Source organism: Primulina huaijiensis, chromosome 18 (assembly GCF_012295235.1).
Source record: "Primulina huaijiensis isolate GDHJ02 chromosome 18, ASM1229523v2, whole genome shotgun sequence".
Taxonomy (NCBI): Eukaryota; Viridiplantae; Streptophyta; class Magnoliopsida; order Lamiales; family Gesneriaceae; genus Primulina; species Primulina huaijiensis.
This window is the reverse complement of record NC_133323.1, coordinates 13,926,583-13,940,246: the sequence shown is the minus strand read 5'-3', so window position 1 is coordinate 13,940,246 and position 13,664 is coordinate 13,926,583. Positions and strand designations below refer to the sequence as shown.

The 13,664-nt window shown below is 33.2% G+C and overlaps 1 non-coding gene across 1 annotated transcript; it reads left to right on the top strand.

Annotated features, from left to right (window-relative positions):
* Positions 1-6,511: 6,511 nt before the first annotated feature.
* Positions 6,512-6,622, top strand: LOC140965332 (small nucleolar RNA R71). The gene has a single exon (XR_012173026.1). It is a non-coding gene; the product is annotated as a small nucleolar RNA R71 (small nucleolar RNA).
* The last annotated feature ends 7,042 nt before the right edge of the window (positions 6,623-13,664 follow it).

Genomic DNA, 13,664 nt, shown 5'->3' with positions numbered 1-13,664 from the left:
CTTGTAATCTGTAATTTGAATATAATGAATATTAAAATCTAGCGTATTGTGATTTTCCAATAATTATTAACTAATTCATCTCAGGTGCATTTTACTGACACCTTACTCGACATTGAACTTAAAATTATTATTATTATTACTATATATATGAATATTTTTTTTTTTTCATTTTTATATAAAAACAAACTAAGAGGAGAAGAAGAAGAGGAGATTTTTCATACCTTAAAGAAAAAAAATTAAAACATACCGTTGAATCACAAGTTTAGCATCACATGAATTTTCTTTTCTTACTTTTGGATGTTAGCCAATTAAGTTGAGATAAGAATGGATCTGGTTAATGACTAAATCCTTACAGTAAATCAATAAGTTCACCTCACTTGTAGTAGAAACTACCATCCTTCGCGAAACGATAGCAGTTTATCATAATAATTGTTAACATTTAACAAACCAATTGGCTTATTGTGGATATTTAATTGTGCCCAACAAACAGTATGAAATATTTCTTCCAAAGTACCGAAACCTCCTGGCAAAGCAATGAAAGCATCTGAATGTTCAATCATTTGAGTAATTCGTTCATACACGTTGTCCACTTTCATTTCTTCTTCTATTGTTGGTCCAGTAAGACTGGCTAAGGTAATCGGAATAATGCCGAAGACTTCACTTCCACTTGCATGCGCAGCTTTTGCAACTTTTCCCATGAGACCAACTTCACCACCACCATATACCAAATGAATCTTTTTTTTAGCAAGTGTTATTCCAAGCTTTTCTGCTACCTCTTCATAAATTGAATCTTTTCCTGCACTAGATCCACAAAATACACAAATATTTTTGATTTTACTTACCGTGGACGTCGACATGTTGAGAAATATGTTTTCTGCAATTGTTAGATCACAGCATATGAATTTATAAGCGTAACATGCCGAAAGTCAATATTTGAACAGGAAATTATTATTATTAAAAGAAAATAAAAATGACATAAATAAAAACACATATATACAGCGTAGTTGTGATTGTGGCTCTCATCTTCCTCTGATTTTACGTTCAGTAATGGCTTCAACGCCTTCTATGAGTCGAGGATATGCTTCCCATCCAATTTCTTATAAATTGGCAAACAGGGTCTTTTAACGTCAGATTCTCAAGATGAAATTGTATATATATATTTACTTATCTAAACAGATATTCGTTACTACAGTAGGATCTTTATAAGGCTGATTCCACCGTCCATATTGATATTCCTCATGTTGAAATTGCCACCATAGTTTAAGAAGTTCATTTTGCACGTACCGACTAGAATGCGTATCAAGAACCTCAAGAAAATTATCCAAAGGCTCTTTACTCAGACCATTTTTAATGAATAAAATTTTATCTTCTCTATTCATTGATGTAATTCCAACATTTTTGCATTTCTCTTTACAATTCCACCTTGCAAATTTATGACATCCACCTATACGTTTAGCTCTTCGCTTTTTGGCATATGAGCTTTTACCAAATCCTGGCATATGTCTTATTATTATTTCACTTGCTTCCCCAACCAATCACACTTTTGCTTCAATTATCAAACGGATATCATTCGGTATGCCATATGACATCATCAACCTTAGTCACTCACATCTAGCTTTATAAATTTTTTTCAACGCATTATCAGGTAAACAAGCAAAATATTTACGAAGATTCACAATACAAGCATCCATATTATTATTATGTATTTCAATTATTTTGGAAAAACTGAAAAAACCGACTTAGATAGTCACGGAGTACCGTTATCCGCCACTTAACCGGGAAATGAACTAGAATCTACAAAAACAAAATGAAAATATCAAACAACTATTGTGGATCATATAAAGACATAAAATCATCATTAAGAATTACATTTTCTATAAAAGGCTTAAGTCTTTTCCCATTAACTTTAAACATGTCATTATTTTTAGGATTTTCAATATCAACAACACCATGAGGGTAAACTAATTTAACTATAAATGGTCCTGAACATCTCGATCTTAGTTTTCCTAGAAATAAATGCAAACAAGAATTATAAAGTAAAACTTTTTGTCCAATTTCAAATGACTTTCTCATGATATTTTTATCATGAAAGGCTTTAGTTTTATCTTTATAAATCATTGAATTTTCATATGCATCATTTCTGAATTCTTCAAGTTCATTTAATTGCAATTTTCTTAATTTAGATGCATCATCTAAATTAATATTAAATGCTTTAATTGCCCAATAAGCTTTATGTTCAAGTTCAACCGGTAAATGACAATGCTTACCAAAAACTAATCTATATGGTGACATCCCTAATGATGTCTTAAATGCAGTTCTATATGCCAATAATGCATCAGTTATTCTTAAAAACCAATCTTTTCGATTTGGATTAACTGTTTTTTCTAAAATTTGTTTTATTTCTCTATTTGCAAGTTCAACTTGACCATTACTTTGAAGATGATATGGGGTAGAAAATTTATGTGTAATGCCATATTTTCTTAACAAAGAAGAAAATGATTTATTTATAAAATGACTTACTCCATCACTAATTATTGCTCTAGGTATCCCAAATCGGCTAAAAATATTTTCTTTTAAAAATTTTATAAAAACTTTATGATCATTAGTTCTACATGTAATTGCTTCAATCCATTTTGAAACATAATCAACAACGACTAAAATGTGCGTATATCCAAAAGATAATGGAAATGGACCCATAAAATATATCCCCCAACTATCGAATATGTCAATAATTATGATTGCATTTAAAGGCATCATGTTTCGTTTTGAAATTGATCCCATATTCTGACAGTTTTCACAAGATTTGCAAAATAAAAGCGTATCTTTGAATAAAGACGGCCAATAAAATCCACATTGTAAGATTTTTGCAGTTGTTTTATTGGATGAAAAATGACCTCCACATGCTTCAAAATGACAAAATATAATAACATTACTTACTTCATTGTCGGGTATGCATCGTCGAAAATTTCGGTCAGGACAATACTTAAACAAGTAAGGATCATCCCAATAAAAATTTTTAACTTCTATCAAGAATTTATTCTTATCCTGTGAATTCCAATGAGACGGCATTTTATTTGTCACAATAAAATTTACAATGTTAGCAAACCAGGGCATAATAGTAGCATAAAACAACTGATAATCTGGAAAATTTTCATTTAATGGTATTTCATTATGAGATGTTCAGTCATTATTCTAGATAAATGATCAGCTACGACATTTTCTTTTTCTTTTTTATCTTTAATTATAATATCAAATTCTTGTAACAATAAAATCCACCGTATTAATCTTGGCTTAGCATCTTGTTTATTTGATAAATATTTTACGGCAGAATGATCAGTGTACACAATTATAGTAGAACCAATTAAATAAGATCGAAACTTATCTAATGCAAATACTACTGAAAGTAATTCTTTTTCAGTAGTTGAATAATTTATTTGGGCACTACTTAAGGTTCTACCAGCATAATAGATTGCATAAGGTTTTCCTTCTTTTCTTTGTCCTAACACAGCTCCTATAGCATAATCACTTGCATCACACATTAATTCAAATGGCAAAGATCAATCTGGAGGTTGTAAAATAGGTGATGTAATTAAAAGATTAATTATTTTTTTAAAAGCATTTTCACATTTCTGAGTCCATTCAAATTGTGTATCTTTTGTTAAAAGATTCGAAATTGGTTTAGATATTATGCTGAATTTTTTTTATAAACATTCTATAAAAACCTGCATGACCCAAGAATGATCGAACTTCTTTGACCGTTTTTGGTGATGTTAAATTAGCAATAACATCAACTTTGGCTTTATCAACTTCAATTCCTTTTTCAGATATCACATGACCTAACAAAATCTCAGATTTAACCATATAATGACATTTTTTCCAATTTAAAACAAGATTTTTTTCTTCACATCGTTTTAATACTTCTTCTAGGTTTTTAAGACAATTTTCAAATGAGTTTCCAAAAACAGTTATATCATCCATAAAAACTTCTACAAATTCTTCAATCATATCACTGAAAATACTTAACATGCATCTTTGAAAAGTAGCCGGAGCATTACATAAACCAAATGGCATTCTTTTAAATGCAAAAGTTCCGAAAGGACAAGTGAAAGTAGTTTTTTCTTGATCTTCTAAATATATAGGTATTTGATAATACCCCGAATACCCATCAAGAAAACAGTAATAAGAATTTTCTGCTACTTTTTCTAGAATTTGATCTAAAAATGGTAGTGAGAAATGATCTTTTCTAGTTGCATCATTTAATTTTCTATAATCAATACACATACGCCAACTAGATGGAATACTAGCTTGTAATAACTCTCCCTTTTCATTTTTTATAACAGTGATGCCTGACTTTTTAGGTACTACTTGTGTTAGACTTATCCATTTAATATCTGAGATTGGATAGATAATTCCAGCGTCTAATAGTTTTAATATTTCATTCTTAACAACTTCCTTCATATGTGGATTTAACCTTCTTTGTGGTTGTTGATATGTTTTAGCATTTTCTTCCAAATGAATTTTATGTGCGCAAATTAAAGGATTTATACCTTTTATATCTTTCAAAGTCCACCCAATCGCATTTTTATATTTTTTAAGTAATTTAATTATATCTTCCTCTTGATTTGATAGAAGAGTGGAAGAAATTACAATAGGAAATGTTTTATTTTCACCAAGAAATACATATTTCAATTCGAATGGTAAAACTTTTAATTCAAGTTTTGTATTATCATCTTCTTTAAAATTATTTTCACACTCAAAACTTTCTATTGAAAAAACTTCATATTGTTGATTTAAGTTTTCTTCTTGTATATTTTCTTCCACAATTGTTTCAATTTCATTATCATATTCATTTTCCCTAATACTTGGTTGTTTACATAAATTGATCACATTAAGTTCTAGAGTCATATTTCAAAAAGACAATTTCATTATTCCATTTCGACAATTAATTAAAGCATTTGAAGTTGCTAGAAATGGTCGTCCCAATATAATTGGAATTTTATTATGTACTTCTATTGGTTGTGTATCCAAAACAATAAAATCTACAGGATATATGAATTTATCAACTTCAACCAACACATCTTCTACAATACCTCTAGGTATTTTGATTGACGTATCCGTTAGTAAGAGAGTAACAGAAGTGGGTTATAATTCTCCTAAATTAAGTTTTCCATAAACTGAATAAAGAAGTAAATTCACACTTGCTCTCAAATCTAACAAAGATTTTTAAATTTTATTTTCTCCAATAATACATGAAATTGTTGGACAACCAGGATCTTTATATTTTAAACTAGAATTATTTTGAAGAATAGAACTTACTTGTTCAGTCAATAATGCTTTCTTTTTCACATGCAATTTTCTCTTCACATTACATTAGTCTTTTAAAAATTTTGCATATGAAGGTACTTGTTTAATAGCATCTAATAATGGAATATTTATCTTTACCTGTTTAAAAACTTCATAGATATCAGAATCATTTTTTTGTTTTTTATGATTTGTTAATGCATGAGGAAATGGTGGAGGTTTATTTGATTCATTTACTATTTCAGATGATTTATCATTCAACATATTATTTTCAGAATTTAAGGTATCATCATTCTCCAAAGTATCAGGATTATCATCCTTACTCTTTGATTTTAAATGATCCTTGTTTTCATTACTATATGGATCATTAACTATTTTACCACTTCTAAGGGTAATAACAGATTTTATTTGATCAATTTTTTCATTTTTTAATTCTTGATTTTGATTTTTAGGATTAGGTTGAGGTTGAGATGGAAATTTTTTTTCATGAATATTAAGTGCAGATGCAAATCTTGCAAGAGTTTCTTTCAAATCACTCATAGATTGACTGTATTGAATATTGATGGATTCTTGCTTTCGGATAAATGCATGAATTACATCTTCAAAGTTTTTTCTTGGGGGTGTAATATAAGGAATATAACCTTGATGATTTTGGTTATTTTGAAAATATTGTTGTGAGGGTTGTGCATTATTATCATTCTTCCAACTAAAATTAAAATGATTTTTCCATCCAAAATTATATGATGTTGAAAAAGGATCTAGTATTGATTTTTTTATAATTCTTAGCATAATTTGCTTGTTCATGGAGAGCTTCTTTAAATGAAGGTAATGTTGAACAATCTTTTGTAGCATGATCATGTGTATCACATATATGACAAAAAATTTCTTGAATACTTTTTAATTGACCACTCTTTTTCAATTCTAATGACTCAATTTTTCTTGCAAAAGATGCAAGTTTAGCTTGAATATCTATATCATCTTTAAGATTATAGATATCACCCTCATTTGTTGAATTATTGATTTTAGTTGATGGTGGTTCTATTGTCCTATACTATCCCAATTTTGAGCATTTGCTGCTAATGAATCCAAATACTCCATAGCTTCATTTGGGTTTTTATCTTCAAAAGTTCCATTACACATGAATTCTATCATTTGCCTATTTTTAGATATTAGACCTTCATAAAAGTGAGAAACTGTTCTCCATGTTTCAAAACCATGATGTGGGCATGTATTAAGTAATTCTTTATATCTATCCCAACATTGATAAAATGTTTCTTCTTGGTTTTGAGAAAAACTAGTAATTTGTCTTTTAAAAGAGTTTGTTCTATGGGAAGGAAAAAACTTTTTGAGAAATTGTTGATGCATTTCTTCCCATGATCTTATTGAACTTGATCTCAAATTTTGTAGCCATGTTTTAGCTTTATCTTTTAAAGAAAAAGGAAAAAGATTTAATCGAACTATATCTATGTTACAATTTTGATCATTATAAGTGTTACAAACTTCCTCAAATTCTCTTAGATGTAAATATAGATTTTCAAGAATCTAAGCCATGAAATTTTGGTAAAAGTTGAATGATTTGAGGTTTAAAGTTGAAATTAGATGCATCAGGAGGAAAAACTAAACAAGATGGGGCACTAGTTCTAATAGGGTTTATATGATGCCTAAGTGATCTTAATTGATCATGTTCTTGATTATTATTATTATTATTGTTATTATTGTTATAATTATCTTGATTATTTGAATTATCATTCATATTTAAATTATTTTCAGATACTCGAATAAGTCTACCACCTTTTTTTCGACTCGAAATACTCATACAAAAAAAACAACACAATACTTATAAATAAAACATAATTAACAAATATAAACTTAATTTATACCTCCCCGACAACGGCGCCAAAAACTTGCTACTACTTAAATTATAATTCACCCAAGTGTATGTTGTCTGCAAGTAATATATTTCGTAAGTATGAGATCGATCCACAAAGAGGTTATTTTAAGTTTAAATTTATTAATTTATAGATTACCAAATGCAAGAACAAAGTTTACAAATTATAAATTTTGTCAAGGCTCGAGGATTTATTCTTGGTTTATGCAATATTGTTTAACTAAAAGTAAAACAAAGGAAACCACCATAAATAATGGTTTCAAGAAAATTAAATATTTAAACACACACCTAATATAATATAGTTCCCACGATAGAAAATACCGAATTCACCGATATTTTATATATGGTACCTATGATTATATATATAACGATATAAATATATAACTGCATAAAGTAAATGTTAAATTAAATCATTATATTTCATTTAGAACAACCGGCAGAGCCACGCTATTGCCTAAATGAAATATATGATTTAATAAGTTAGTTGCGGGAAAGTAAAAGTTAGTTGCGATAAAGTAAATGTTAGATNCTACAATAAAAAGAAATTAGAAAAATGAAAAGAAATAAAGAAAAAATATACAAAATATAAACAATCTTACTTCACCAAGAATTCATCCTCTTCACTTTGACATAATATATTTAGCTTTCCATGAGCTTACTTTTGATCGACACTAAAAACATCACTCATAATTGGGAAAATGAAAAATATATTGGAACTTAGAACTTTTATACACACTCACACGATATTTTACAATGAGATAGAATGATTTTCAAGCTAACACAAGGCCTCTATTTATAGGCCAAATGAGAGAAAGGGTCAAAAATTTTATTAATACCATGTAATTGTAATAGTAGTCTTTGTCTCCTCCAACTTCAATTACATGTCCCTTCTTTCTATGCTTTGTTCAATGACTTTAATCACCGAATTTGACTCTACTCAAAACAGCAAACATGTGGTGAATTGTCTGTAGATGAATTTGGCTACTTGGTTCACCTCATTTGGTTAAATATTGAAATAGTTATGATTTTTTTACTATATGCTGGTCATGGTGAAAGTAAATTTGTCCTCCTTTGGATATTTTCACGATTTGATCATTTTAACGAACTTTTAGGCAATCATGTCTTCTGCAAAGTTGTAGATAATTTCTCAAGGATTCCAAACATGTTTGGATCACCTCCATTTGAATTTTCTAGCTTGAGTTATCATTATTTTACCAACACGTAGAAAACCTTAAAATAAAACATATTTAGTAAGACATTTAAATATAAACAAACAATACTAAAATAACATAATTTTAATGAAACTTAAATTTTAAAATATAGGTTTTAACATATAATAAATTATTAATTATAAGTTTCATCAGAATGCCTGACACCCCTTGTGAATAAGTCTCCGCGCCTGCATGCAAGAGATCATGCGATGGAAACTTCTCCATCTATCCGGCACAATAAGAAATTGCTCCATGCCCAACAGTCTTACCAGCATAGACATTTCTGAAAGTCAATCAGAACTCTATTCTTTGTCAGCCAGTCCATTCCCAACATGATATCAAATTCTTGCATCGGCAATAAAATCAGATCGGCAAACACTAGGTGGCCCTACAGTTCCAGGTCAATGTCTCTGACCACGCTAGTACCTGATAGCTCTTCCCCTGATGGGACTGTCACTGAATAGCTCATGTCGAGTCCAATAGACTTAACATCTAGGTGATTAGCGAATGTCTCCGAGATAAAAGAGTGTGTGCAGAGTAAAAGATTTCTATCCTAAGTCACCCAAAAGTACGAAGCAGCACACTAATAAACATGCATAGCAAAATAATGCGGTGCTGAATTAAATAAGTTACCAGTCAACAGGGTAGTGTCTGGGTTTGCCTCCTTTGCATGCATGGCGAACACTCTCCCCTGGGTCGGCTGCCTCCACTGTGGGCAGTCTTTCAACATATGATCGCTTGCTCCGCATTTGAAGCACTTGCCTGATCCCCACAAACACTGTCTTGGATACTGGCGGTGGCATTTCGGGCACACCGGGTGCTGGACCGGTCTCTGGGGAGCCTTTTGCTGTGGAATAGGACCCTTGCCTTTCGGCGGTCCCTGAAATGGCCTCTTCCCTAGCGACCCTTTGAAAGGCCTCTTGAACTGGGGTCACTGCTACTGCTGTTGCTGATGACGTGCCTGATAGGGCCTCTTGCCCTGCCTATAATTCTCAATGTCCTTCGGTCCTGTTATGCAGCCAAAGCTCTCGACACGGCGATGGCATAAGTGGTAGGACCAGCAACTCTTACATCACGGCGATGGCATAAGTGGTAGGACCAGCAACTCTTACATCATTAGACATTAGGGGCACGAAGTAACACCCTCTCTCAAACTTCCTGACGAAGTCTGCCACGCTGTTGTCTCCCTGTGTGGCGACATGAACTCTCTGGTCACGCGGGAGCGTACTTTCTCAGTGAAGTACTTGGAGTAGAAAACATTCTTGAACCCATTCCACGTCAGTGTTTGAAAGTTCACTGACACTGACGCAATTTCCCACCATAGCCTGGCATCTCCAGTCAGAAAGAATGTGGCACACCTGACCCTGTCTGCATCCTGCAGCTCCATAAACGCAAAGATTACCTCGATGGACTTAATCCATCCTTCAGCTATCATCGGGTCAGTAGTCCCCGAGAACTCCTTCGGATCCATCCTCTTGAATCTCTCATACACGACCTCAGGTCTGGGCCTTGCCCATGTGTCCAATGCAGCCTGGTTCCCCGCAAACTGTACGAAAAACTGAGTCATCCCTGCAAGCATCTGAGCCTGCATATCTTGGGGTGAAGGAGGAGGAGTGGCTCCCTCACCATTCTGGGACTCTCTGTCCTCCTCTCCTACTCCACGCACAACCCTACGTCTGGGAGGCATTCTCTTTCAATTTTTACCCAGCACGTAAACCCAATATACATGAACATAATATTTATAACATAAGATGCACGAAATTTTGAAAATAAAACATGTACATACGGAAATCATGACTTGATGCTAAATACATGAAAAAATTTAAAACTTTAAAACTTACAGACTTGGGGTCTGACCTTGTGAGCTTCTCGCAACTGGCAGTAGGCATAACCCTTTACAAGAACACCGCTCTGATATCAACTGTGACTTTCCGTATTTTAAACAACTTAAATTTTTTTGCGGAAAATTAAAAATTTTCTAAAATAAATAATAATCATTCAAAGTGCGATAAAAGTAAACCATTCGTCCCAAAATATTTGAAGTAAAACAACCACAATCAAAGTTTGTAAAAATACTTGTTTAAACAAAGTAAAGGGGACTCGTAATAAAAATCAGAGTATTTGAAACAACGTGCATAAAGTTCTTAAAACATGGGCGGTCCTTGGGTTTAGCCTCCTACGCAGCCCAAGCCAGCTCATTGGTCTCCACCCCTCGTCTCCTCATCCTCATGCTCACCTGCATCGATCAAATCTAGTGAGTCTAAAGACTCAACACGTATAAACTGGATATAACAAGTAATACATAATAAAACCACATGCATCTTTAAAGTAGAACGTACATACTTGAAACGTGAACTTGCTAACATAAACAAAGACGTGCCATTATCATAAAAATTTTCATAACCATGCATAAACTTTATCATTTTGCGTAGAGATATGTTTCAAAGAAAGTGACCCATACATAAATCTGCCTGATCAGACTAAATCACAGTACTGGGCTGGCAGGGTTGTCCACTACCACATATATAAGATCCTCGGTCATACTTGACCGGGTGGATTGGTCGCTGGTCATACTTTACCGCTTTCCAATCTTGATCAAACGCGGTCATACTTTACCTGGGTGGAGAGGTCCTCGGCCACGTTTACCGACTTCCAAATCCGTTCATAATTGGTGTTAGACTTAATTTTGTTGTGGAGATGCTAGTACAAAACCAGTAGATGTAAATAAGCAGAAAACCAGAAGCACTTGTACTGCTCTAAAACCAGTAGCAGCATTTATCAAGTACTGCTTAATCTAATTAACAAATGACTTCTTAGCTAAAACCAGAAACCCGAAATAGACACTGGCAGATTGTTGCGTATCTCAAGTCTCTAAATATTACCGTTAATCTATTAACGTGATACTAGCATTTATTGCTGCATTTAATGCCATTAAAAGTTGTACGGGAACATTTAAGACGGCTTACCATTTTTGGTATGAACTGAGACTGATTGCTTTAATGTATTCTGCAGGGTCCATTTTTAGCAATAAAGCTGAATAACTGAAAAGTCAAAAGAACCGTTCAGATTTTAACGTTGGTTTAAGCCTATATATGAAGACGGAGCACTTTTCAAGAAACAAGTAGTGAACGAATCTCAATCAAAGAATATCATTCGAGCATCGCTAGAACTCTCAGTTATCTCAAAAGCTCAACACTGAAAAAGCAGCACACGCTTCATTGCATACACTTGATCATTTGAGATCATTTTGTGCTAGCTATTTTCTTTATTTCTTCTTAAGCTATTCACGTCATTAATAGAAGAATTTGTAACTGGAAAAGAGTTCTTTCTAGAACTTAAGATCTTTCAAGTAGTTGAGTTGTAAAACTAAGAGTTTCAGTAGGCGAAGGGTAAGTCCTGTTGAAGTGGGTCTGTACAATTGTTGTACTGTATTCACCAAAGTCTTTTAGTGATACCTTCTGGAAACAGACAAGGGGAGACGTAGAAGATTCATCTTCTAACTTCCAGAAACAAACCTTGTGCCATCTACTGCTTTTCTGTTTCACTATTTTTCACCCACTAACCAGCAGATCGTTTCCGCAAATTATCTTGTGATCTGCTGGTCTTTAAACTTGAACAAGAATCTGCTAGTATCTCTAACAGGGCTCTAGCACATCATTCTGAAAAATCGATTAAGTTTGCCGTTGAGTTTATTCAACCCCCTTTCTAAACTCAATCCGATCCTCAACAAGTGGTATCAGAGCATGTTATTCTTGTTCTGAAAAATATTTAACAGACATGGCTCACTTCAGCAAAATTCCAATGTTCTCAAAAGAAGACTTTGACGACTGGAAAATCAGAATGCAAGCCCATTTTGCAGCTCAAGATGATGACATGTGGTATGTCATCACAGATGGTCCATTAAAGATCTTAAAGCCAAATCCAGCTGTTGCTATTACTGAAGGCGCACCTCAGATGCTGGAAAAACCAAGATATGAATGGACAAGTGAGGACAAGAAGAAAGCCAATCTTGACAACGTTGCGAAAGATATTCTGTACAAGACACTCGACAAAAATACCTTCAGCAAAATCAAGATGTGTCCTACTGCCAAGGAAATCTGGGAAAAATTGATTCAGATCTGTGAAGGAAACGAAGAAACTAAGGAAAACAAACTTTCCGTAGCCATGTAGAAGTTTGAGAATATGAAGATGAAGGCTGGAGAAACAATGAATGAGTTTGATGAACGCTTCAGCAGTCTTGTAAATGAACTCTCAGCTCTTGGAAAAGATTTTGGCAACAGGGAAGTTGCATTAAAAGTAATGAGAGCCCTACCCAGAGAATGGGACGTCAAAACGATGGCAATGAGAGCTTCCAAAGATCTAAACAAGTTAGAACTGCATGACTTGTTCTCAGATCTGAAGGCATATGAGTTTAAACTTGAAGTTCGAAGTGGAGAAAAGCCCTTAGCAATTCCACCAACCAAAGCTCTCGCAGATACTGTTAACTTTACTGCTACAGTTGCCCCAAGTTCATCTTCTGCTACTGCTATAGAGAATACTTCTGAGAGAAGCGCTGAACAGATAAGCAATGACGCAATGTCATTATTTGTTAAGAAGTTTTCCAGATTCATGAGAAAGAATCACAGAACATTTCAAAGTCCCAACCGCAATTTCAAAAAAAAATCACCTTCTGGTGATATGGCATGCTTTAACTTCGGAAAATTTGGACACTTCATTACTGATTGTCCAAAACCAAAGAAGAATAACCAGAAGAAGAAGGGTGTCAAACGCAATGATAAAAAGACCAGAAGAGACAAAAAGGCAATGATTGCGGAAGAAAGTAAGTCCAAATGGGCAGACTCAAGTTCTGAATCTTCTGGTTCTGAAAGCCATTCAAGTGACAGTGATGAAGATGAGATCAAATTTCTGATGGCAAATACGGAATCAACCTCGACATCCGGAGAGGTATTTGACTTTGACTCTGATGAATTTACACGCACTGATTTAGTCAAAGCATTACACGACATGGTAGAAGAGTATTCGAGACTTTCTCAATCATTCGAGAAAGTTAAGATTGAAAATCAGAACTTAAGAAATCAGAACAGAAAGTTAACTTGCTTGCAAGTAGACAGCTGTAATGATTTACAAGTTGAGATGAGTAAATTAAAAACTGAGAATGAAAGAGTCAAAACAGATTACCAGACGATGCTCTCAGAAAACCAGAAGTTATCGCTACTGGTGAATGCTTGGAATAATTCCTCTATTTCACTCGAAAAGATGCAAGA